At 41.7% G+C, this 23,882-nt stretch overlaps 1 protein-coding gene across 14 annotated transcripts in view; it reads right to left on the bottom strand.

The window, feature by feature from the left end:
- SNCAIP (synuclein alpha interacting protein) overlaps positions 1–23,882 on the bottom strand; it is a 148,771-nt gene that overhangs the window by 122,237 nt on the left and 2,652 nt on the right. For 5 of the 14 annotated variants that reach the window (XM_077911400.1, XM_077911398.1, XM_077911404.1 and 2 more), the window contains one exon: positions 11,673–11,701. The exons of the other annotated variants lie outside the window; for them this stretch is intronic. The gene's annotated coding sequence lies outside the window, so the exon portion shown is untranslated. The remainder of the gene's footprint in view (positions 1–11,672; positions 11,702–23,882) is intronic. 14 annotated transcript variants of the gene reach the window in all.

Raw genomic sequence — 23,882 nt, 5'->3', positions numbered from 1 at the left:
AGAGGTTTTAGGAAATGAGCATTCCCTTGAAGACTTGGGCCAACAGACTCAAATGACACACAAATGCTATAGGAATCTAAAGTAACATTGTGACCCAAAAGTCTTTATTAAATTGTTGTACATTATATATGAATTTCAAGGTATTTTATTAGTCCTTGATTTCTGACTTCACTGTAGGAAACAAAAAAGAGAACTCAGATATCTTTCATGTGGTTCCCATTCATAAACGTTTATAAATTGTCAGTGTCAGCATAATTTGATAATATGCATGTATAAATATGAAACAGTATTATTGCAGTTCTGTGACCATTTTAATACCCAGAATAGTAAAAAATGAATAATAAATCCTTAGCTGGCCTTGACTGCTAGTAGTGATAATCCAGTTTGCAGGCGTTTAGATTAATATAGATAAATTGTGAATGCGTATTTTTCAGCTGGCTGACTCGCAGTTGTTAATGCACACACGTGTGTGTTTATGGGGTCATGATATATTCAAATCTCTGTATGTTTATGTAAAAATATCCTCCTTTCTGCATTTCAAAAAGCAAACATATTGTCACCTGTTTTTAATACTAAAATCCCTAGTAATTTCTAATGCAGAATTACACAATATATATGGAACACTGCATCCATCATGGGAAAAAATGTCTGTTCCATCCAGCTGTTCCTGAAATCCTCCATTAAATTAAGGTCTGAGCTGAAACCAAAGACATATGAATAAAGTAACAGTTGCCTGAGCAAAGACATAAAATACCTCACATTAAGATTATGTCATTTACTTCATTACATCAAAGAATATATGTGACGAAAAATACTACAGTGACTCTCATTCCTGTTTTTTTTTTTACTACAGAAGATGAAAAATTATATGAAAATCTGATGAATGTCTTAAAGTCCTCCTGGATTATCTGACACGAGCCATACCCTATTAAAATAAGCAAAGGAATAAGAGAACCTTGTCTACTTCAATTGTGCTGTCAAACCAACCGGAGGAAGCCGACTGTCACAGAGCAAAAGAAATGTTGCATCATTTGTAACCTGAGGCAACTGTAGGGAGCAGGGAACTTTTTTTCTCAGAATATAGAACACAGTGTAAGACAACACAGTTCAGGCATCCTAATCGAATGAGAAGCCCACAGGAAGTTACTCTAATTTAAATAAGGTTTCAATTCATTCCCAAAGTCACATACTTCAAGTTGATATGCTTCTATTTTTCCTAGTGGCCACTCCAATAATTTCTTTTTACTAGTTCCAAAACGTCATCATAAATGAAGTTATTATAACGTGGGGTCATTTAAAGGTTGGTTTGTTTCTGCACATACTACACACACTGACATGCACACAGAGTCTTTCCCAGGCTAATCTCACTGAAGGAGAAATCAAGCATGGGCTCTGGAATCAGTATACTCAGCTTTACCCCTGACTCCCACATTTTAGCATCATGAATTTCCCTTACCTGCTAACTCATCTATTAAATGGGGCACAAGGACAGGGCAAGAGCCATCCCAGAAGTGACCATTCTCACAGGATGTTGGGCTACTGCATCAGCTCTACAGTCTTGATAGGTGGGGATAAACATACTTGCCTTTTATCTACAGAGGTTGTGGCAAGGGTCAAATGTGATAAACACTCCCAGTTTAAATATCAAATTTCTGCAGTTAGGAAGAACAAAAACCTAGATGAAACATCATTAAAACAAGGGTAGAAAGTTATCTACTGAAGCAGAAAATCTCTGGCCAAAGTTCAAGGATTAGAACTAACTAGGGAGCAAAGGACCAATAAAAAGGGCTTTGATTTGGGTGAATTTGATTTAGAGTCATGATTACACCACTAATTAGCTGTGTGATCTTGGACAAGTCACTTGACCTCTGTGAGTCTGTTTATTTATCAGTAGAATCAGGACACTAGTACCTTCCTCACAGGAGAGTCACACAGATGAAATACACTGAGCTCCCCATAAGGTGCCCAAGATTAAAAGTGGCTCTATCTATTACACATGCTCATGCACACATGCACACTAATTCTTGCGATAACCAGTATGTAACTAAAGATAGAGCCTCCTCCCCTTTTCCAAGCAAAACCGGACTTATTCAAGTAACAAAATTCCTCTGAGATTTTCTTTGTAAAATGAGGTTTCTGTGTTAACACTATATATAACCTAAATGTCTAGAATAAAATGTATATATTATTTTTAATTATTTCCAGTGTTTTCCCAAAATTTCAAAATATTTTGGTAAGTGGCCATAGTTTAGTAATAATAGTCATAGTTTAGTTATCGATAGCACGACTGTGTATTGCCCAGAGCACTTAACTTCCCCAGCTGCTAGAAAGGATGTTGCCCTCAACTGTCTGCTTTCTCTGGGACTTGTCCCTGGCTGGAGAGAGCCACTCTCCAGAGGCAGTCTGCCTTCAATGACTGGCTGGCATGGAGTTACACAGGCCAGGCCTCCCTGCCCCAACTGGATGCCCTGTTGAAGGACACTCCTGGCTTCAGAGTGCTTTACCCATGGACTGAGGCCTTTGGCTGGATCTGAGCACACCTACTTCTGCTCACCTGTGCTTCCCTCCCTACTTCCCACAGGGGTTGATCTCAAGAGAACTCTCTGATCAACTTCCTACCCAGACTTTGTTTCCAAGACACCTGACATGCAACAGTATAGTCCAAAGGAACCATCTGCCAAGTCTCAGCATGCTTTAAAGTTTTCTGCGATCAGGTATCTTATACCATCATCACATAGACATCTTTTATGTTTCCTAAGAGCTGGGGTTTCCTAAGAGCTGGTCTCTACAACCTCAAATGGGTGCTTTAGGTTGAAAAAGATGAGAGAAAAGAAGCCCAATGATTAGTTTTGCTTGTGTGTCCACAAAATTGAGTGGTTGGTAGAAATGAACGATTATTTTGATATTGTAAAGACAAATGCTTAGACATGACCAATGAGGAAGCCGATCTTTTGGGTCCTTGGCAATCGGTCAACTTAAACTGCTCTACAGAACTGTTTCCTTCCCTCTCCACCCCAATAACCATATTCCACTAAAAGATGAAGGCTAAAATTTTAATTGGAAATAAAATTCAAGAGTATCTTGGTTGTTAAGAAAATGGAAACGAAAAATGCTTGAAGATAGGTATTTGAGTTGCCTTGAAGTCTTCCTCCCTCTCTTTCAACTGAGTTAGTTGTTTAAAGTGAAGGCATTTTGTCAAATGCATTTAAAAGTACCCTCCAGCCAAATGTTCACTGATTTAATAATATCTCTTGCAATTTAATAACATTTCCTGGAAACTGCAATAACTAAATCCACACCTTTAGGGTTAGTATCCCTTTTGCCCAGAGGGGCCTAATTTGAGGGAATAATCGACAAATTACTGAACACATACCCCAAATCAGTGTTTCATACATTTGAATAGCAGTGACAATGCAATATTCCATATGCTACTTAATCCAGACTACAGAGGTGCATAACATTAGCATGGTTTTTAATAAGATATTTTTCAATCACAAAATAGAACTTTTACAAGAAACACTTTTTCTAACATGAATCCACATTTTCCAGATAAGGCTTTGCTATTAAAATATTTTCTGTAATCTGCCCTATGTTTTCCCTCCCTCAATTTTACTACCTAGTCCTACTGACAGGAACTCATGTGCCCTCTCTAACTCATCACCTCTCTGCTGGACCTTTCATGAGTATGAATTACTCAGGTGTTGACCCTGAACAAAGATCTGCCTGCCAACTCATTCATACAATAAACAGTTAAAGAGTTAGACTCTTGATAAATCATCTGAGTCACCCATGTCTGAAAGAGACCAGACAGGATAATGGTCAAGAGCACAGATTTGATCTAAGGTCCCCAGGCTCAAATCCCAAGCGAGGCCTCTTGTTAGCTGTGTGACCTGAGCAAGTTATTTTAACTTTTTCTAAGCTATTTTTTTTTCAATCTATATAGTGGAGGTATTTAATCATTCCTACCATCACTGGGTTAGTTACCCTGAAGATGAAATCTGCTGACCTGTACATGCATGTGGCATATGTATATTTTTGCCAGTATTAGTTTGTCATTCTAATTTCATTTTCCTGAAGTTCCTCTTCTTATAACTACCCTGGAGAATGTGAGCATGCTACAGCATCCTCTCTTGGTGTTTCCCGACTCATCCTTGTGATTCACTCCTCTCCTCTTCACAAAGCTCGAGTCTTCCACGTTGATCAGTTCCTTCTTGGGGCTGCCATCTCCTCCTGTCCACCATAGCATAGATTCCATCTCCAAGTATTTCTGACTTCTTATTGTCATCTGCCTGTAAACATTTCATTTGCAGCCTCAGAGAACATGTAAAATGCAATTTACTAATACTGATGGTGGATCTCAATTCATATCCTGCAAAGTACACAACACGCAGGACGTGTGCTCTTCTAGAATAAGCTCTGCCTTGGTTAAATATGGTAGGGAGATGCCATCATAGCTTGAGCGCTCAAGGGCAGTGGTAGAAAAACTGGAACGCAAGATGTAAAGCTTCAAATCAAACTTGACCTAGAATTTTGAGGAGCCCATGGCTTTACGGTAAATGGTCTTTGTCAATCTTATATCTTCTTCATTGAACATCATGGTCAACAGTTTTAGCTATGGTTTCACGAGGTCCTGAGATCTTCCGGACTGTGTAGTAGAAAAGCCTGTAGCTGGCTTTTACAACAGCTACTGTGTATTGGCTATCCAAAGCAGGCAGTAGTGAAACCTAGTGGGAGTCAATAAACAGAGTAGATGGGACTCGAAAAATACCTAACCAACAAATAGGTTCCGTGATAATGTGACATTTTTATAGTCACATTTTTAAACCATAACAGTGCTTGAATGGTATGCATTATAGTATTTCAATTTAGTCATTTATCTAAAAATGAGTTTTATCTTGGCTCATAAATAAACAGTGACATTCCAGAAATTTGAAAAGCTTGCCTTCACCTTCTGCTGCAAAGCTCATTTTACAATTACAGAAACACATGCCCTTTTGTGCCATGTTGCTTAATCTTTGATTTATGGCTCCTATCTTTGTACTAACCTCTTTCTGTAAACTACACAGAGTTTGCACAGGCTCAGCTATTTCATTCTTACTTCTAATCTTAATGGGTTCTTTTCTCCCTAGTGGCAGTGTCTCTCTACTAAATAGGTCAGGGAAAAACTATTTAGTGTCTAAATTGTCTAAATACAAAATACTATTTAGTGTCTTAGTATGTTCTCAGAGTCTAAAATAAGTAATGAACTTCCCTAAAAGCCAGGGCTGGCTCTCTTCCAGAATGTCCTGAGCTCCATCCAAGGCATGCTCCAAGGTGGCTTGTAGCAAAGACCTTCTGGGCATTGGCTATCTGTTCTCTCTCCTTTCTGCATGTCTTTTGACCAGGCTACCTGAGCCAGTAAGCCAGGGGTAGGAAAATTAAAATAGCACATCAGAATGGTTTCTCCTCCAGTTCTTCCTGCCTTTCAGTGGTGGCACTTGGGTGTTGGACAGAGCCATTCTCAACTTCTCCCACAGTCTCTCCGCAGATCTATGTCTTGTCACATACTTCAGGGACTCTAGAGAAGTCCTTTACAGCAGTACATGGAATCTGAAGGAAATCTGCACCTTGCTCAAGGTCCAAGATGATAACATAAGTATGGGTTCTTATATCTTCCTTAACCTGTACCCAAACGTGACACACTTTGCAGGTGTACTTCAAGTGCTCTGGGGTTGTTGCTAATGACTTATTTCATTAGAGATGAATTTTTTTCTCTGTGTTTCACTATTCCTGTTGTTGTTTGGAAGGCGGCAAAAAATGTACTTTTATTTCATCATTTTTAAACAGGAACATTTACAAACACTTTCACAAAAACATAAAATGATACTGATGACACAGTACTAACTGAAACATGGAGGGTACAAAATAAGATATCCAAGAAAACACATAATTATGCTATGAAATACATGAAAGGTAATACACCAAAATCTGAAATCATTGCCTCATAGTTGGAGAGTTATTAGAAATTTTTCCATTGGTACTTCTGGTTTTCCAAGTTCTGTTTTATGTTTTCATGAGCAAACATCCCAGTAACTTCAGCAAACCATATTTATAAGAACACACTGATGTGCCCACATAACCTACTGAAGACTCTCTACCAAACACAGGCTTCTCACTCTACATGTACTCATTTAATAAATATTTGCTGAATTTCTGCTATGGGCCAGCCACTCTACTGGCTTTGGAGAACAGAGCAGTGTACAAACGCAAGTCTTGCACATGTTGGCTTACATTCAGGTGGGGGTGTAGACAGTAAGAAAAGACAATAAGTAAGAAGAGACAATAGCAAGACAGCAAGAAAAGACAACAGACAGTAAGAAAAGCAAATAAACATGGGATAAGTTGGGGTAAGTATTAAAGGAAAAAAAATAATACAAGGTAAAGGTATAGAGAACAACAGAATTGAGGAAATATGGCAAATGTATGGAAACCAGGGAAAGCAAAAAGGCAGAGAGTAGAAGGACCTCACTAGGTTCGTACTTCAGGGGTTCCTTCCTTCCTTCCTTCCTTCCTTCCTTCCTTCCTTCCTTCCTTCATTATTAGGCATTCTGATTTCCCTGGCAAATCTCCTTAAGGACCTAATATTTTTCCCTTGAAATATATAGGCACTAATTAGTTCTCTGGATATTTGGAATATGGCATATCTTAAGGGTTCTTCCTGTTAAGATGTTTGACAAATAGCTAAAACAACAAATGGCAAAAAGCAGGGCTCAGTGAACATTTAAAACCAATGATCTTGAGAATCCCATCAAATAGGAATAAACTAGATACACTAGGGACCAATACACTGTATGCAGTAAATGTTCACCACTAACATTTGTTCACACTACAACTTTTTCCAGGAATTATGTGGAAGAACCAAATGCACTCAGGCTACATGCTAACAAGGTATTTTCAGGGTATTTTAGAATATAAAATTGCCATTCTTAATAGAAAACGTGCAAAATTTCTTCTAACTCATCTACAAAACACAACTGAAGCCAGTTGAAAACATAAAGTGAAGCACAAATGCAGTAAATGCTCCTTTCCCACTAGTGCTAAGAAATGAGTTTGTACCAGGAGGTAAATCCAGACACCAGTGAGCACCCGCCACATCCCACAACACCCCAACAGAGAAGGTGCTGTCACTTCAGAGAATAAGAACTGGACCCAAGATCTACAGCTGGTAATGTCTGAGCAAAAATTCAAACCAGGCACTCTGACTCCGCGGTCCCTGCTTTTGACCATAACCCTCTGCCTACAATCTCTAAGTTTACAATTCCTTTTCTTGAAGCTTCATTTTTTATTTAAAAATATTCTAAATTATATAACAGACTCTCACATCCACCTGAACAGTTTTTTTTGAACAGTTTATTTTGAACCTAATACATAGAGTTTTATATATCTATTTTCAAAAGCCATCCCATATTACATCTCTTACAACATGTCTGCTTTGGACTCGGTTTCCTCCCAGGATGTTGCCATACAGGCTGCTTCTGTACCCGCATCAGAGAGTTGCTGCTCTAGTCCTAATACTTATCACACCAAAATTAGTAAGACTTGTAAGTTAAAGTTAAGGTTTTTTTTTTAAGATTTTATTTATTTATTCATGAGAGATACAGAGAGAGAGGGGCACAGACACAGGCAGAGAGAGAAGCAGGCTCCATGCAGGGAGCCCAATGTGAGACTCGATCCCAGGTCTCCAGGATCACACCCTGGGCTGAAGGCGGCTCTAAACCACTGAGCTACCCGGGCTGCCCTAAAGTTAAGTTCTAAGAAACATGTGCTGAGCTCTCCATCCATCCACCCATCTATCCATCTATCCATCCATCCATCATCTATAAGAATCACTATAAGTGCTCTCTACTTAATGTTTATTGCTTCTACACTAATATAGTTTTCTTTTAAATTCTCAATTGCTAAAATATCACCCTGAATTGACTCCCTGTAAGAAATCTCTTACCCAATCTGCACTTTTCTGCCACATTCCCTTACTAAAACATAGCTTGCTCTTGTTCTTCCCCTTTAAAGGAGATAATGTATGTAAATAAATTAACACTTTCCCTGTTCTATAATAAGTGCTTCATAAACACTATTAGTTTTGCTACAACTCTGTACCAGACATGAAGGTAAGCACTGAGAACAGGGCAGACATGCATGAGACATGGATGGAGCCCAGCATTAAGGAGCTGTGAGTCTAGTGGAAAAGTCAATAATCTATCACTACGCAGTTGTGGAAACACCTCACCCCAATCTGGGTGGAGGCAGAGGTCAGGGGAAATGAGTTCACAGGGTAAGAAGTCCGGGAACAAGAACAAGACAACCCCTAGGAGACTACTAGACTGGAAATTACAAGCAGCTTCAAGTTACTGAGTCGGTCTACAGCAGGCTGGGGGATCAGCCATAGGACCCATGAGGCTGGACAGGTGTGCAGGGCCAATTGTGAGGGCTTGGACATCATGCCAAGGATTTTTTATTTTATCCATAGGCAATGAAAACCTACTACAAATTTACTGGCACAGTCAGATACAATCAATTTTAGAAAGATCAACTTGGTAATAGTGTGGGAGCTGATCAGAAAGGGGTAGGGAAGTGTTGAGAGGTTGCTATGGTAACCAAAAGGAACAATGATGACACCTTGAATAAAGATACTAGAAATGTGGATAGAAAACAGTCAATGATGTTGAGAGTAACTGAACAGATAAGGCAAGATTTATTTAGTATTGGAATGCTGGGAGATACTGGGGGGGGGGGCCTTAAAAGAACAGAGTATTACAGATAATTTCCTTGAAAGCTGGGTCCATTCAATAAACTAAAAAATGGGAGAAGAGCCAAGATTTTGAGGGAAAGGTTGAATTTATTTTGGGAGTATAAACTCTGAGAGCTGATGAAACATCACACTGTCTGTGACCAGAAGACAAAGAAGATCTCTAGCCCTGGGCTAGAGAGAAAAATTTGGAAGTCACCAACACAGGTGATAGTGAGGTGACAACCTTCAGAATGGATGACACAAGAATCTGTGTGGTATTATTTGTTTAGTATCACTCATTGGCAAAGAAACATAAACTCCCTTTGTATGTAGTGGGAAAGAGACTGAGATTTGGCTCCAGTCATCCTTGACATTATGTCCTGCTACTCCACACCATCTATCTTACTGTGAAGTCACATCAAAATACTTTGAACTTTACAAGTCTGTCAGACTCATTGCCCTCTCCTAAATTTTCTGCCTGGTGAACCCTCATTTGGCCCTGAACACTCAGTCAAATGTCACTTTGCCTGGGAAGTCCTTGATAATCTGATCACCTTCCTGCCCAACTTAGGTGGAGTTCATGGCTCCCTCCTCCTTCCTAATGTAGAATTTGCTCACAACTCTACTCCAGACATTCAAGTGCTTCTCCTCCAGTAGGCAGAAAGTTCACAGAAGGAAAAGACTGCATCTACACAGGGAAAGATACCAAAGCGTGTTTACAGAATGACTGTGTCTTCCATCTGCAAACACCATCAGTTACCCTGCTTTAAAGAACCCATGACTACTTCTGTTTGGCGAGAAGCCACAGAAGGTTTTTGGGTACAGTAACGTGATATTTTTGGTATGATCGACTAAGAATTTAATTTTATTCCCACGTTATGAGTACTCATGTCAACACAACTGATGTGGTGACAACAGTATAATCATTTAGAATAATGATTACTATGAATACATTGGTTCTTCTCAGTCAAAATGCCACTGTATTTTACTCAAGGCAAAAAAAAAGTAGCCAGAGATGGAATCTAAGCACAAGTAGAAGACTGAAATGAAGCAATAGGAAGCTTTATTAGGATCAACCAGGCGATCGTGATGGCACTTTGATGTAAGATCTCACCCTGAAAAAACACTTTAAAGACAATAAATAGACAGATGATAAACAGTTAGGAAACTTTGTATTTGCTAAGTGCCCAATAGGTGAAAAGTATATTCTTCATAATGAAAGAAGGCAGGAAGCCTACCTGGGGGTTGATTTGAAAGCAAACGTGAAAGCATAAAAAGTGATTCAAATGTTCAAGTGGTAATCACTCCTTCTAGAAGCATCAGCAATTCTGGCAACTGGAGATGTGTTTTTTCCCTACTCAGCCCCTCGAACAAAAGGGACAATATATAAATCCTTATTTGGACTGACATCAAAAGGCCTTTCAAATTGCTATTCCTCCCCTGACTCTACTTAATTGTAAAAACGAGACATTTCTGAAATTCATTCTCTCTAGTTTGAGAACACTCACACAATTTTTCCAAGCCACTGAGAGATACATCCATACACTGAAATTTCAACAACTACGACAGATTTATCATCAAATGGAAAGGAGTCACAGGAAGTTTTGTTCTCAAACTGGGGCCCTCACTCTTCAGGGATTTTGTTAGTATTCATTCTTGACCAACAGTTTCAGCAGTGCACTCTAAGTTATGGACAAGGTGACTCTAAATATCATGGTGACCTAGCTTATGTGACTTAAGAAGAACTCAAAGACAGAAGTCAGAAAAATGTGTATGTGCATAATAGCTACTATATGAGTATCACAATGCTGGCCTCCCATTCAGCTTTGATTATAGAGATGCACATCTATACCCAAGAGCCTAAAGAAATTCAGTCCTGAGGACCATATATCTTGAAACTACCAGGAGGGCATGAGTATGAAAACGCTCAGTCCCAGCCCTTAGAGTAATGAAGCTGAAAAGGCTGAGACATCCATGATTCAGCCCAATTATTCTTTAGTGGTCACAAATAGGGTTTGCTACATTAAGCATACCCAATTATCCCAAGTAGGTTATGTTTTAAGTGACTAAATACTTCAAAGTTGTCACTTTCTTTTCCAGACATGTTGTAACTATGTACCCTTTGCAGTGAAACCAAGTCAAAGATCTTTAATTTACTTTTTAGCTCTGCCACTGAAGTGCTTGCTGACACTAAGCCTTGATCTTCCTCTCTTTTGCTTTTCCTATTTTTAAACTTTGCAACATGATACTTGCTTTCTTCTCACCTTTTTAAGATTTTAAAAACAATGCAGTAGTAATTATTATGGCAAACCCAATACTCCATTTAAAAAAAAGAGAGAAAAAGAAAAAACATAATGATGATAATGATACCTAATCTTGTTGAGTACTTACAATGAGCCCATCATTGTTTTAAATTCTACCTAAATCAGGTCATTCTCACATGACCTCTGAGACAGGTTCCCAACAGCACACAGGTGGCACACACAAATGCAATGTGAGGGTGGTGTAATAAAGAGGCCATGCGCAAAGGTGTGGGCAGGGCTTGGAATCACTCTAAGAGATGTCACAGTGAGCTAGGAAGGGTCAAGGACAGTGATTACCAGCGTGAAGCATCTGCAGGAGGGCACAGTTACCAGAATTCAGAAAGTACCTGAGGGAGTCGGCTCCCTGCCAGGAGCAAGAGGTAACCTGGTAAAGAATCCAGGAAGTCAATAGTTCAAACTCTCTTCCCACCGGCTTGCTCCAGTCCTGATGATGCTTCCCACTGGCCAGACCCAACCAGAAGCCAGAGATAAAGGAGCTGCTGATTTAGTTCAAACATCTCAGCACAGAGAGCAGGTGGAGAAAGGAAGAGAATCAACCTGATACCCTCTCTTCCCATTTATCCCAAGCACCCAAAACTTACCTCGGATAAATGAGGCAATCAATAAGTATCTGTGAGTAAAAGAAGAAATAAGATCAAAATGTCAGGAAGTTCAGTAAGCCTGTGAAATCACACACTGTAAGAGACTGTAATCACACACTGTAAGAGACTGAGCCAAGCCTTGCTCTGAGGTAAAAGCTTCAAGTTCATAACCAGTATGGGATGCTGCCTCCCATCCACCATCTTTATCCCACACCATTTATAAGCATGCTGTTGGGTGTCGGGGGAAACAGGATGGTTGTAAATAATTGCCACCCCCAAGAAACTTGTAATATGTGTGCTAGTTTCATTTCACCCTTCTATCTCATTACTGTCAAATCCCCAAATTCCTTTCTTGCAAGAAAAGTTGTGCAATAGCAGGTCTCTCACCTCTTACAAATCCATCACCTATTCCAACTAGTGGTTGAGCAGTGAAACCTTCCATCCCATGGCATTTTGCCCACTCGTTTGATAGTGTCTTGCCTTGGAAGGATGTTCTGAGTATATGTAACACAAGTGACTCATGCTTATCTTTGAGAGACAAGTCCTTAGCCTCTACTTACAGCAACAGACTAAGGCGTATGTCTCATAATATTAATACATTTACTTTCAAGACACGTTGAAGGGTTCATTTATTCAGCCAACATACTATATGCTGGTCATACAGTACATACTTGAGACTATGCTAGATACTGGAAAACAATTCTTACCAAAATCAACAACTACTTTCTATAGTAATGAGTCAACAGTCACACAGAGGGAAGAGAAAAATGTGTTAATTACTGAGAGGTCTTGGGCACACATCTGGGAGTACAGTCATGATGCTGTCCCTTGGCAGCACACTCCTTTCCTTTTCCCCAGGAGAACCTAGATACAGGCTGAAACCCTATAATACGTATCCTAACCCTGATGTTGTTCCTGGAGACAATCAAGTGTTCTACTATTTTTCCATCTCTTAAAAAGGGCTCCTGCTTTGAAATTCCAGCTCCATATATAAGCACCTGCTTCAAACAGATCAAATAGTAATTTTTCCCTGTGGGTTTTTTCTCAATTCTACTTTTGAGCTTGAGGAGACCACTCTTTGCTGCCTGATCCGGACTGAAATAGCACATTGAAGTCTTTCGTCTTTTCAGGGACAAGGCAAGTGAGCTGGCACAGCAACTCCCTTTCATGCTGTGCAAGCATTAGCTTTGCATTTTTAAAAACTATTGTACAATGTGTCATGCAGTGAGGTTTGCCAAGGGGAGAGAAAGGAGAAAAAAAAAAAAGAATAGCAGAGTTGGTTTCCTACATGCAAGTTTTAATGACTCTGGAAAACCATCAACCTGTATCAAATTTCTGTACTAATTTCACAGTTTCCCACAAATGGCAAGAATGCAAAACCGTCAATTAGCCTCGTGGTAATTATATTTTAAAAAGCCATTCCTTTTCTTGATAATTCTAACAAATGAAAAAATTCAGTTCATTAAAAACCCAAACACTTGATGATGTTTATTTCATCTAAGAGCTCATGGTAAAATCACCCTTCTCAACATCTCCCAAATGTTTACTCAGGTGCACACACCTGTGTTTTCTGTCACCAAAAAAAGCTCTGAGCGTGCAGGGTTTCTGCTATATGACATTCATTTACATACATTATGAAACAGAAACTGAGAAGAAGCCATCAAGTCCATGCTGGGAGAAGCCCACATCCCTCTCCTTACCAAATCAATCTGCAGCTTACAAAGAGCTCTGCTATTTCCTAGCAACATGAGTAAACATGGTGCTATATCCAGCTCCCAAGATTTGTAACCATGTTAATCTGTGAGTACTCAATTTAATTAAAGATTAGACTTTTAAATTGTATTTTTAGTGCACAACAGTACTGCTAAATTATGATGATCAGCAGTTAAGTGTGCTTATGTCTGCAGAACCAGGGGAATGAAAATGAATCATTTATTTCCATCTTGATATGACTGCTCTTCTCTGAGGCGCTATTCTCTGAGTTCACAGGACTTGGAGTTCATTGGAATTCGATGGTTAAAACACAGCTTGGAGACCTCATTTATGAAAATTCCTTTAAACCTTTCACCACTTTGACAGATCCAGTCCAAGTACACCGAGCCAATTCAAAAGTAGCTCTCAGCCTTTTTATAGGTTTTCAATTACACCAACACAGCACACCAGAGCTGTCGTGTTGGACAAAGTACATTACAGTCACTGAGAGGCACAAGTTCCTTTTTAAGAGACTCAAATGAAAGCAGCATTCTCAAAACTGGAGCCAGCAGATGTAAAGTCTTGTCTGTCTCGAACCATCCTTGACTTATGAAGGAAGGGATCTTCAAATTACTTAAACGTGGCTAGTGTCTAGCTATCTATCATATGGCGTATATGAAGTAGGCTATGATTTTTTTTTTAACTTTTCTAGAATCTACTTTACAAAATACTGGCAAGCTACCTTTGTCTTCAAACTGTTCCAAATACTTTAGCTGAGGAATTGTTCAAACATTTTTTAAGGTTCTTTCATCCCCGCCCCGCCTCCTCATAGTGTGTGACAGCAGGATTTACTTTTTCCTGGGCGAGCTCTGAGAAACAAAACCCCCAAGCAGGTCAATGAGCTTTTTAGGTTGAAACCGGTCATCAGCGGTAAAACAGAGTTTATGCCTGATTCCATTTTCTACTTTAAGGCGCTCCTTAATTAGGCCATGCTCTCCTCTGAAACAAGGATCCCATAAGATACTTATATGACTTAACAGATCAAGCAGTAATATTTTCTTCCATTTTCAAACCGTGCATTTATTTGAATATGTGGTTAGTATGGCTTTATGGGAGTGCCAATCTTTGAGACATGGTTATATGAATTATTTTAAGTGACATTTACCGTTAGGGGTAAAGTGGACAAAACACGCACATGCACATTAGTGGGTTTGAAGCACTTGCAAAATTTAAAAACTGTGTGTGCAGATGCTAATTTACTCAGGATATCACTCTCCCATTCTCCCTAAGGAGGCATGATGACTCTGAAACCACTGGAAACAGAAAGCTCTCATGATGATGACTCTTACAGTTCCTTGACACAGCAATTTTTCCCTGGATATTGAATGTTCTGGATATCAGTTGGCCTTTTTTTTTTTTTTTTTTTTTTTGTATTTGGTCTATCCTATTGGTTTGGGTGGTGGTTGTTGTGTTATCCAGTTAAATAAAACCTTTAAGTATTAACATACTGGGCTGTGTGCAAGTTGCCCTAGGCCTCAACATTAAAAGAGGTGAAGTCTGAAGCTAAACCAAACTGGCAGAAGCTCAGAAGAATTCTAGGCTGGGACATCCCTTTTCTCTCTAGAGGCTTCCAATCCATCCAGTCTGACTCAAACACAGTTTGGGGGCACTGGACAGAGCCAGGTGGCGACAGGCAAAGTGAGGTCACACTAGGCAAGCCCTCACACACCAATGCCTGCAGTTCCTAGGGTAACACTTTCCTCATTTGCTAATGAATTAATTCCCAATGCACAGAATGCCAACCTTGGACCACTTAAAGACTGCCTTCCTCACTGGGGGCAGGAAGATGACAGATGCACTCCCTACCCGTAGGAGCCCACAATTGGGGGCGCAGTCAGCCACGGACAACAGGGGCCACAGAGGCCATTCCAGCTAATTGCTGAGGGAGCCAGAGGCCGCAGTCGCTGAGTCTGCCCTTAGGACTCCCCACGCCTCCTCAGAGCCCAAGCTTGGAGTCCACTATGGGAGCCACAAGCCACATGTGGCTACGGAGCATCACAAGTGTGTCCAGTGTCTGAGTTAAAAATAAAATACACACCAAATTTCAAAAAGTATGGAAAACAAGACTGAAAGGTATCTGGTTAAGAATTTTTTTTATATTATGTGTAGAAATGCTAATATTGGTGATATACTGGGTTCAATAAAATATATTACTAAAATGAATTTCAACCTGCTTCCTCTTACTTTTCTTAATGTGCTTGCTAGAAAGTCTGAAATTACCTAAGTGGCTCACAGTCACGGATCTATTATTTCTATACTGCCGGTTCTGTTCTAAGCAGTCACAACTCTTGAGGAAAAAACCTGGGAGGCTGGCTCGGGTTGGGGGGCAAGTAGGGGTGCAGGTGGGTGAGTAGGGAGAAAGCACAGTGCTGGAAAGAGCACCCAGGGGTGCCTCTCAGGGGCTGCAGAGACGGAGCAGGGGCTGGCAGTGTGTTTGCTTCCTGAGCAGTACATACTTGCCAAATTCATTTGCAGCAGCAAGACTGCAACATCAAGACCAAAAATGACAATAATCACATCACAAATAAAAATAGCAGACTGTGCTTTAGAGGGAGCCATGCTCTGCTGGGGACCAGACCAACTAGCCAGCTTGGGCTGCACCCCATCTGGCCAGTCACTTGGTCACTCTGCCTCTCATCTGCAAAGAGGGAGGGGGGCTAAGATGCACGGGTGTGCCAGGGTCCCTGTTACTCTGTCTACGAAGTCTCTGGAAATCTGAAGCACTCTCTACATCCTAGAGGAAGGAGAAGAGTGCTACAGAAGGAGACACCTATGTGCCTAGAGATGTAAAGCTACAAAGAATGGAAAGTGGAGTAGAATCAATCCTTTACATTTCCTTGTTCCTAAAACAATTGTACTCGATGAATGAAAGGAAGCTGCTGGAAATGAGGACCCCTGTTCCCGGCTAGATATAGACTAGACGGGAATGCCATGAGCTAGGGAACCCCATCTGTGTACTTGCTGCTGTGACCGTAGCTCTGAGAGGTGCCCAGCATACAGCAAGTTCAAAATAACTGTCTATGGGAGGTGGGGGTGGGTTTTCCAATGAAGACTTTGCAGCCGGGTTTGTGGTGGAATTCCCATGCAGTTAATGTTTCCGAGTGCGCAAGGAGCCCTCAGCGCTGGGCAAGGAGCTCACCTAGGCCAGGGCTGGCAGCAGTGCTGCATCTCAGAGGCTGGTGTCCGCTCAGTGTGTGAGCTGTCATCACAGGGGAAGGCGGAGAGGCGCAGAGACCTTGCCCACCCTGTGGGCTCTGGCTTGGGTGAGTCCCAGAGGCTCTTGCAGCAGAAGTGGCCCTACTACCCACTTCCAACAGGGAGTCAGGGCAAACAAAGGCTCGGAATTACCTGGGGCCCAGTTTCTCTGTGCAGGGAGGTAAGAGGAGCAAGGTGGCTACGGCTGTAGCAGGTGGAGGCTTGTGCTGTAGCTACGTGCTGTAGCAGGTGATGCAGGTGATGCAGGTGCAAGTTGTTGCCTTTGATGGCACTCTCGCCACTTGGTAGGTAGCTCGGGGAACTGAGTTCCTCCCCTAACTTCATTCCCCACCTCCCTTCCAACAGGGCTCATCATCCACATCTTAGACGGGTGGTTAGCTGCTCTGTACTTTCAGAAAGGACTGGCACAGGGTAAACTCCCTAAGTAGTGGCCTGCAGCACAAGGTAAATGTACTACAACGGCTAGTATCTTTCTTCTGGATTACAGCTTTGAAACAAGGTTTCTAACCTGGTGTCTGTCCACAGCAAATCCACAAATGGGCTTCCACAGATCCTGGAAACCCCTGAATTCAGATGTGTGGGTGCACATCTATTTTCTTCAAGGAAAGTATCCATAGCTTTCATCTAAACCTCAACAGGCTTCCAGACTAAAAACAGGTTAAAAAAAATAAAAATAAAAAAATAAAACACTGAGCTTATGTGGCTTCCAAAACTTTGATGAAAGTTTTGATGAAACTTTCTGATGAAAGCTATGGATACTTTTACCTATCTATGGACTTCGTTTCTTTCATTTTTTTAATGATTTATTTATTCATGAGAGACACAAGGAGAAGCAGGCTCCCCGTGGAGAGCCCAATGCAGGACTTGATACCAGGACCCCAGGATCACACCCTGGGCTGAAGGCAAACACTTAACCGCTGAGCCACCCAGAGATCCCCTATGGACTTCATTTCTGAGGGAACCTCAGAACTAAGATTTCAATCTGGCTATTCAGGAGGCTTACATTATTATACATAGCAGAAACCTTCATAGGAGGCTTTTATTATCTGGCAACTGCAGAATCATAGAATGTCTTCTAAAGTAGACATTCATTTTAATTTCACCTACAGGACTGGAATATTTACTTCTTTTTAAATTTATTTATAAGATGTTATTTATTTATTCATGAGAGACACAGAGAGATAGAGACATAGGCAGAGGGAGAAGCAAACTCCCTGTGGGGGGGCCTGATTCAGGACTCGATTCCAGGACTCTGGGATCATGACCTGAGCCAAAGGCAGATGCTCAACCACTGAGCCACTCAGGTGCCCCTTTACTGTTTTAAATACGTATTTCTCCAAAGCCTTTTTGACATATTCAAAGGCCAAGGGAGGCAGGTGGCATGTTTTATTCTTAGGAAGTGGTCATTTCATGTTAGAGCAATAATAACAAAAATCATAATGAATTGGAAGAGCCCAATCAAAGTTTGATTGTACCCCTCAACAACCTAGAGAAGTGTCTGACAGCTGGGCAATCTCCAGGACGAGGGCTTATAGTGGTAAGCAAGCCTGTTCAACTCTGTAAATCTTAATTTCCTTGTATGCAAAAAAAGGATGGATCATGGTAATACCTCCTTCCTAGGGCTGCTGTGAGAATTAATAAGAAAATAATTGTAAGTCATTTGTTAAGCACCCAATGCAGAGTAAGTGCCTCATAAATATTAACTATTAAATAACCTCTTTTATGGCTGGAAAAAAAAGTATTCCTCATCTGATCTCTGAGCCACACATTCTAGCTTCCAGACTGACTTTGGGCCGCTGTTATTTTTCAGTGTCTTCTTTGAGGTAGCTGTTAGAGACCCAGCAGGCAATGAGCATACCAAGTTCCGGGGAAACCGTTAAAAAGTGTCTGAGCAGCAATTTCAAAGAGAACCTGCTTTCGTAGCCAACATTCTGGGATGCAAATTTAGGAATTGGGCTAAAGGAAACAGAAGAAACCTTGAAAATCACCAAGATGAATGACTCAGCACAGTTTTCATTCATTGCCCTAAAGCTTCTTGAGCACTTTTGCAGTGCAGAGCCCCACACTAGGCTCAGGGATACAGAAAGATGGAGCACCGTGCAGCTGTCTCAGTCAGCACCCTGGGAGAGGGAGTCGTGACACATAGCGGAGAACCACACAGCAAAGTAGATGCAAGGCTGGGCAGGCCCGGGGCGGGGGGGGGGGGGGGGGGGGGGGGGGGGAGTTCAGCAAAGGCTTCTTGCAGGAACAATGCTTGGATTGAGAGTGGAAGGAGGAGTGGATGTTCAAAGTCAAGGAAGTCAAGAAAGGAGAAAAGATTCATTCCGTAGTGACAAAAGCACAGGCAAAAACATGATAATGAGAGAAAAATGGAGCACGGAGGGACCTTCAGGTGGCACAATTCAGCTCCGGGATAATGTGGGCAGCTGGAAGAAACCTTGCTGAACACCTCCCTCCTTCTCACCCACTGTTGGCCACAGGAGGCAGGGTCTCCATTTCATGGGGAACCACAGGAACCATGGAATTCAGTTTCAGGAGCCTGGTCTCCCACCCCACCCCACCCCCCCAGGGTTCCGGAGTTATGAAGAGCTCTGAGGCACTTCCTTGATTCGATTTTATCCATTTGTTCTTTAGAAAGAGCACTCCGGCCATGGTGGGGAGGAAGGCATTGAAGCAGAGAGACTGGATGTGGAATTATCAGAGGGGACTTGTGCAGGGTGAAACAATGAGGCTCTAACTCTAAACTGACAGGGGAAAGAGAGAGACAGAGCAGGAAGTCCCGGTGATTGGGTGGAGGTGAGATCAGGACCTTTCCCAGGTTCACGGCTTGGGGGGAGAGTAAGAGGATGATGTGTCCGCCAGGAAAAACAGATGGCAGAGCCATCTACTCTTTTGCTTGCATGGCACCCACTCTATTCGATACTTGCTGTTTAAGAACCACCCCTTTCCTGCTCTGAGGGCAGCTGGTTTAGTGCAGGTTTTGCTGACCACCTTCCCATGCAGCTCCTATATCACCCCATCTGCCCCCTGGCCTCCACACACAGATGGCTCCTCCCATTCCCAAGGACTCCAGGCCTGGGCACATCATCAAGGACAAGCCAAGTCATATGTTTCAAATCCCTGGACATAGAAGCTGGTTCAGGGATGGGCATGTGCCCACTAATTAGAGTTAATCCCAAATTATTCTCTTTTCCTGAAGAGGTTAAGCTTGAAGCTGCTGATGGCCATTTTACCACCATTTTGCCACCACCCAAATCAGAATTGGATTCTTTCTGAACTTTTCCCAGACAGGAGCCAATACATGCCCCTTCTGGCTAGAGCAAGTATAAACTGGGTTTCTGTGACCTGCAGCCAAGAGCCCTGATAAAGATAAGAAGAAAATTGTGTCTCAAAAAAGTAGAGTCTACTTCTGTGAATGATGGCTTATAAAAACCCACATTACTGAGACAACTGTACCTTGAAACATCTGAATCTAAAAAAGACATTTCGGGACTTTATAGCAAATTCTACTGTGACTAATGAAAGGCCAAACCAGACTGCTTTAGAAAATGTTACTGCACCAGATAACGGCACACTCACTCATTAAGTTAACATTTACTGAATATCTTCAGGGTTCTCAGACTTGTACAAAAGAAACTATAAAGGTGTGTGCTTGGATTTGAGCTGGTCCATCCAAGGTCTTGCTGTAACGAGCAGCTGTGCGTGCTGTTCAGACTAATTGTGCGACGTTAGAGAGGCCAGGTGTTTCTGTCTGGCCCACAGCTGCACTCGATGGTAAGGACGCCACCTGAATTTCAGACTGGCCATCAATAAAACAAGGCTGGCGAAGCGGCACCTCAACTGAGCCCTTAGGTGAAAAAGCGGTGAACGTGTTTTGAATTCCTCTCCCCTCTAATAAAACAACCACAACATTTATGGAGGAGCCTGGATGAGGCATGACATTGGACCTTCTTTCTCTACTCTCCTGCCATGAAAAGACCCCGACACCAGCATGGGTTTAGCTATTATTAACACATCCACAGCTCTACCTAAGTATGCCTGAATCCTGTCCTCTAGTCTCAGGGGCTAGGAATAAATGGTCCAGGGTTTATTTCTGGTGGGCATTTGTTGGTTTTGCTACCCTGCATCCATTCCCGCTTCTGAGATCAGTACTCCATTGTTCTCTGAGGAAGCATCTACCGACTGCCCATCGTGTGCCCCCTTCGTAGGGTTGCCAATCAATGTGCCCAGCCAAGCAGTATGAGTGCCTTTAAAACTGGGCCAAAGGTTTTCTCTCTCTCCGATCTCAGGTCTCTGAGATCATGACCTGAGCTGAAACCAAGAGTCGGACGCCCAAACAACTGAGCCACCCAGGCACCCCTAAAGGTTTTCTCCTTGCTGGTCTGCTAAGTGCAAGGGCAGACCTTTAGCTGTGGGTTGCAGAAAAACAGTCATGGGTTTCTACTCCCGCGACCCCACAGCAGTTCCGATTCCATCCTGAAAGTGGTTCTTCTGACTTCCCTCTGACCCGTGGGGGTGTCCTCCAGGTTGTCTTCTGTTTTCTGCTGCTTTTCTTGAGAGAAACTCAAGTCTATACAATTTGCTGCAATTTAAGCACTAAGCACTAGCTAACGTTCATAGGATACTCTGCAGCTTATAAAGTACTTTCAGATTCAATTTATCTCTTTTGATCAGCCTTTCTGGAACTGAATTTTTCTCCTCCCCCCAAATAAATCACTTATTCATTTCTCTATTTCTCACGACGGCACACTTGTTCCTTCAGCCACTTAAGCTTTTGAAAATCTCAGAATGATTTTGACTGGAGGCTCTCAATAATGCCCTGTCATCAGTCACCTAATCCTAAAATATGGGATCTCCCAGAGTGATGCCTTCCTTTCCATTGTTTCTGCCTCCACTTTTGCCAGAGCCTTCCTCACCTTCAAACAACGGTCTGCTGATTCTGCCACCAGTCTACCGTCTCCAAACAAACCTGATGCCACTGGTAGAAGGCTGTGACTAAAATTTTACCATCCTTGCATTATTCCTCAGCTACCTAAGGTTTACAGAACAGAGAATATGGGACAATGATGTACAGTTCATTTCCTAACCTAAATTCTGGGCTGCCCACAAGCAGGCTCCACTAATCTCTCCTGTCTTCTAAGTATACTCTTCCTTAGTAAAACACACACACACAAAAAAAACATTTGGCAGAACAAGGGTTCAAAGATGTAGTAAATGGGGGGGGGGGCGAGCTACAGTTTTTTGTGGCTGCCTCTCATTTTAATTGGAGTCTTTCTAGACCCCTCGAAGGCATGGTGACCTTGTGATCCCATCTGACCAATGGGACAGTAACATAGGCTTCAAACTAGCTCTCTTGCTGCTCTTGGTACCGTGTTTGTTCTGTAAAGAAGTCCAACTTAATCTGCTAAAAACTGGGAGGTGTGTGTCCTGGTCACCGGTTAACGTGGCTAACAGCATAACTGCCAGATATAACTGTGAAGCCATCCTAGATCATCCTGCCATCAGCCCACCCACTAGTGGACTTAAGATGTCTGAGGCAACCCTGTCAAATCAGCAGAAGAACCACCCAGCTGAGCTCAACCCAAACCGCTGAGCACAGAATCATGAGCTTTAGTAGTTGCTTTAAGCAACTGCATTTTGGGGTGATTGGTTATGCAGCAACACATAACTTATAAAACATCTGAGCTGATTAGGTCATTTATCCTCAGAATTCCTTTCCTATTACTAGTTAGCATCTTGGGGGCTGGATCATAAAGTATCTTTCATGTGTCCTATTTCTTCCAAGTGCCTTGTGAAGAGACTGCGCATTTTGTATTTTTATATGCCACAAATGCACAAAGGGAATACACTGTAACTAATCAGGAATCAAACAGTGCTTTTCCAGGGCCCAGCTGTCAGTCTTATCAACTCCTAGTCATCATTTCAACACATATTTTGATCATTAACATTTAAAGCTTGAAAGAAGGAAGATGCAAACCATAAAACCGGAAATCTAGTTATCTCATCCACGTGAAGTGCAAAATCATGCAAAACGTGTATCACAAAAGTAACCTATTTATTGATTCATTTTCAGTAAATTACTCCTTGTAGCTAAATCTGCATATCAATTAAAGGGGGCACAAGTAAACAAATATATAAGGGTAAAAGTTTCACAGAAGCAATTGTTTCATTTTCACCAGGATATTATTGTTCTCCCAAGACACATATTTCTCCTATGTGGTTTGCAACTATAACCTGACAGACTGCCAAAAACAAGGCTTCTCTTCTAAGAGTGTCACAGATTCTCTTGTTGCTGTTCAATTAGATTTTGCATTTAAAAGAGAATTTCCCTTGTGTTTCTTACAATAGTGCACCTGCTCCTTGGGAGATTTCCTCTCTTGACAAGCAATGCCTTAAATCTGGCAAGAAAAACAGCTCCAGGCTTTCTCTGATAATATCAAAGATCATTTGTTTGTATTAGACGTTTGTGTGGGTTTCCCTCCTCTTAAGAGCAGTAAAGTACTACTACAATCCCTTCCAAAACAACAGCACACACAAAGTTTCTTGGCCTCTGTTCTACATTTCCACCCACACCTGCAGCAGAACAGCTGCCTGGAATTAGCGAAGCTGCGACATAGTGTAGAGAGAGATTCATTTGCTCTGGTCACTTCCTTTTGGACATCAACACATGGTAAATGTCAAATCAATAAATGTAGCATCACTTGGAATCTACTCTGTTGTAGCCTTTCCTCATGAAATGCTTCCTATGGAAAAAAATGAAGCTTACATTCATTCAAGGTAATATCCCTTATTTTTTATATATCGTTTCTGAGAATGTCTAAACGATCCTTAAGAGAGGCACCATCATCTTCTTTCCGAATCTAGACCTGGGAACTCCTACGTATTTGGTTATGGGTGATCTTCAGTTAAAACTGCGTCCTGAAGAGCCTTCTGTGATGGACAGCAAGATGTCACACCTCCTTCAAATAGTTTTAAGAAGCCCTTAAAGCTGTCTCCCTACGCTCTAACCACACTGCACTTAAATTACCATTCAGCTGCTACAGGAGTAGCCAATAGATGTTTCCTCCCCCCTACCCCCCCCCCCCAAAGTGAACACATTAGCATACTGCTTTCCTAGACCTTGTTCTCTTTGCCTTTTAAAATTTCAATATGTACAAATGAAATACAGATTTCAACCCATTCCCAATTGGGATGTCTGCTCCGTAATAAGAGAAATAGGTTTTTTGCCTTCCTGCAGATTCA

This window comes from Canis aureus, chromosome 10 (genome assembly GCF_053574225.1).
Source record: "Canis aureus isolate CA01 chromosome 10, VMU_Caureus_v.1.0, whole genome shotgun sequence".
Classification (NCBI taxonomy): Eukaryota; Metazoa; Chordata; class Mammalia; order Carnivora; family Canidae; genus Canis; species Canis aureus.
Note: the sequence above shows the minus strand (reverse complement) of the source record. Positions and strands in the feature narration are given on the sequence as shown.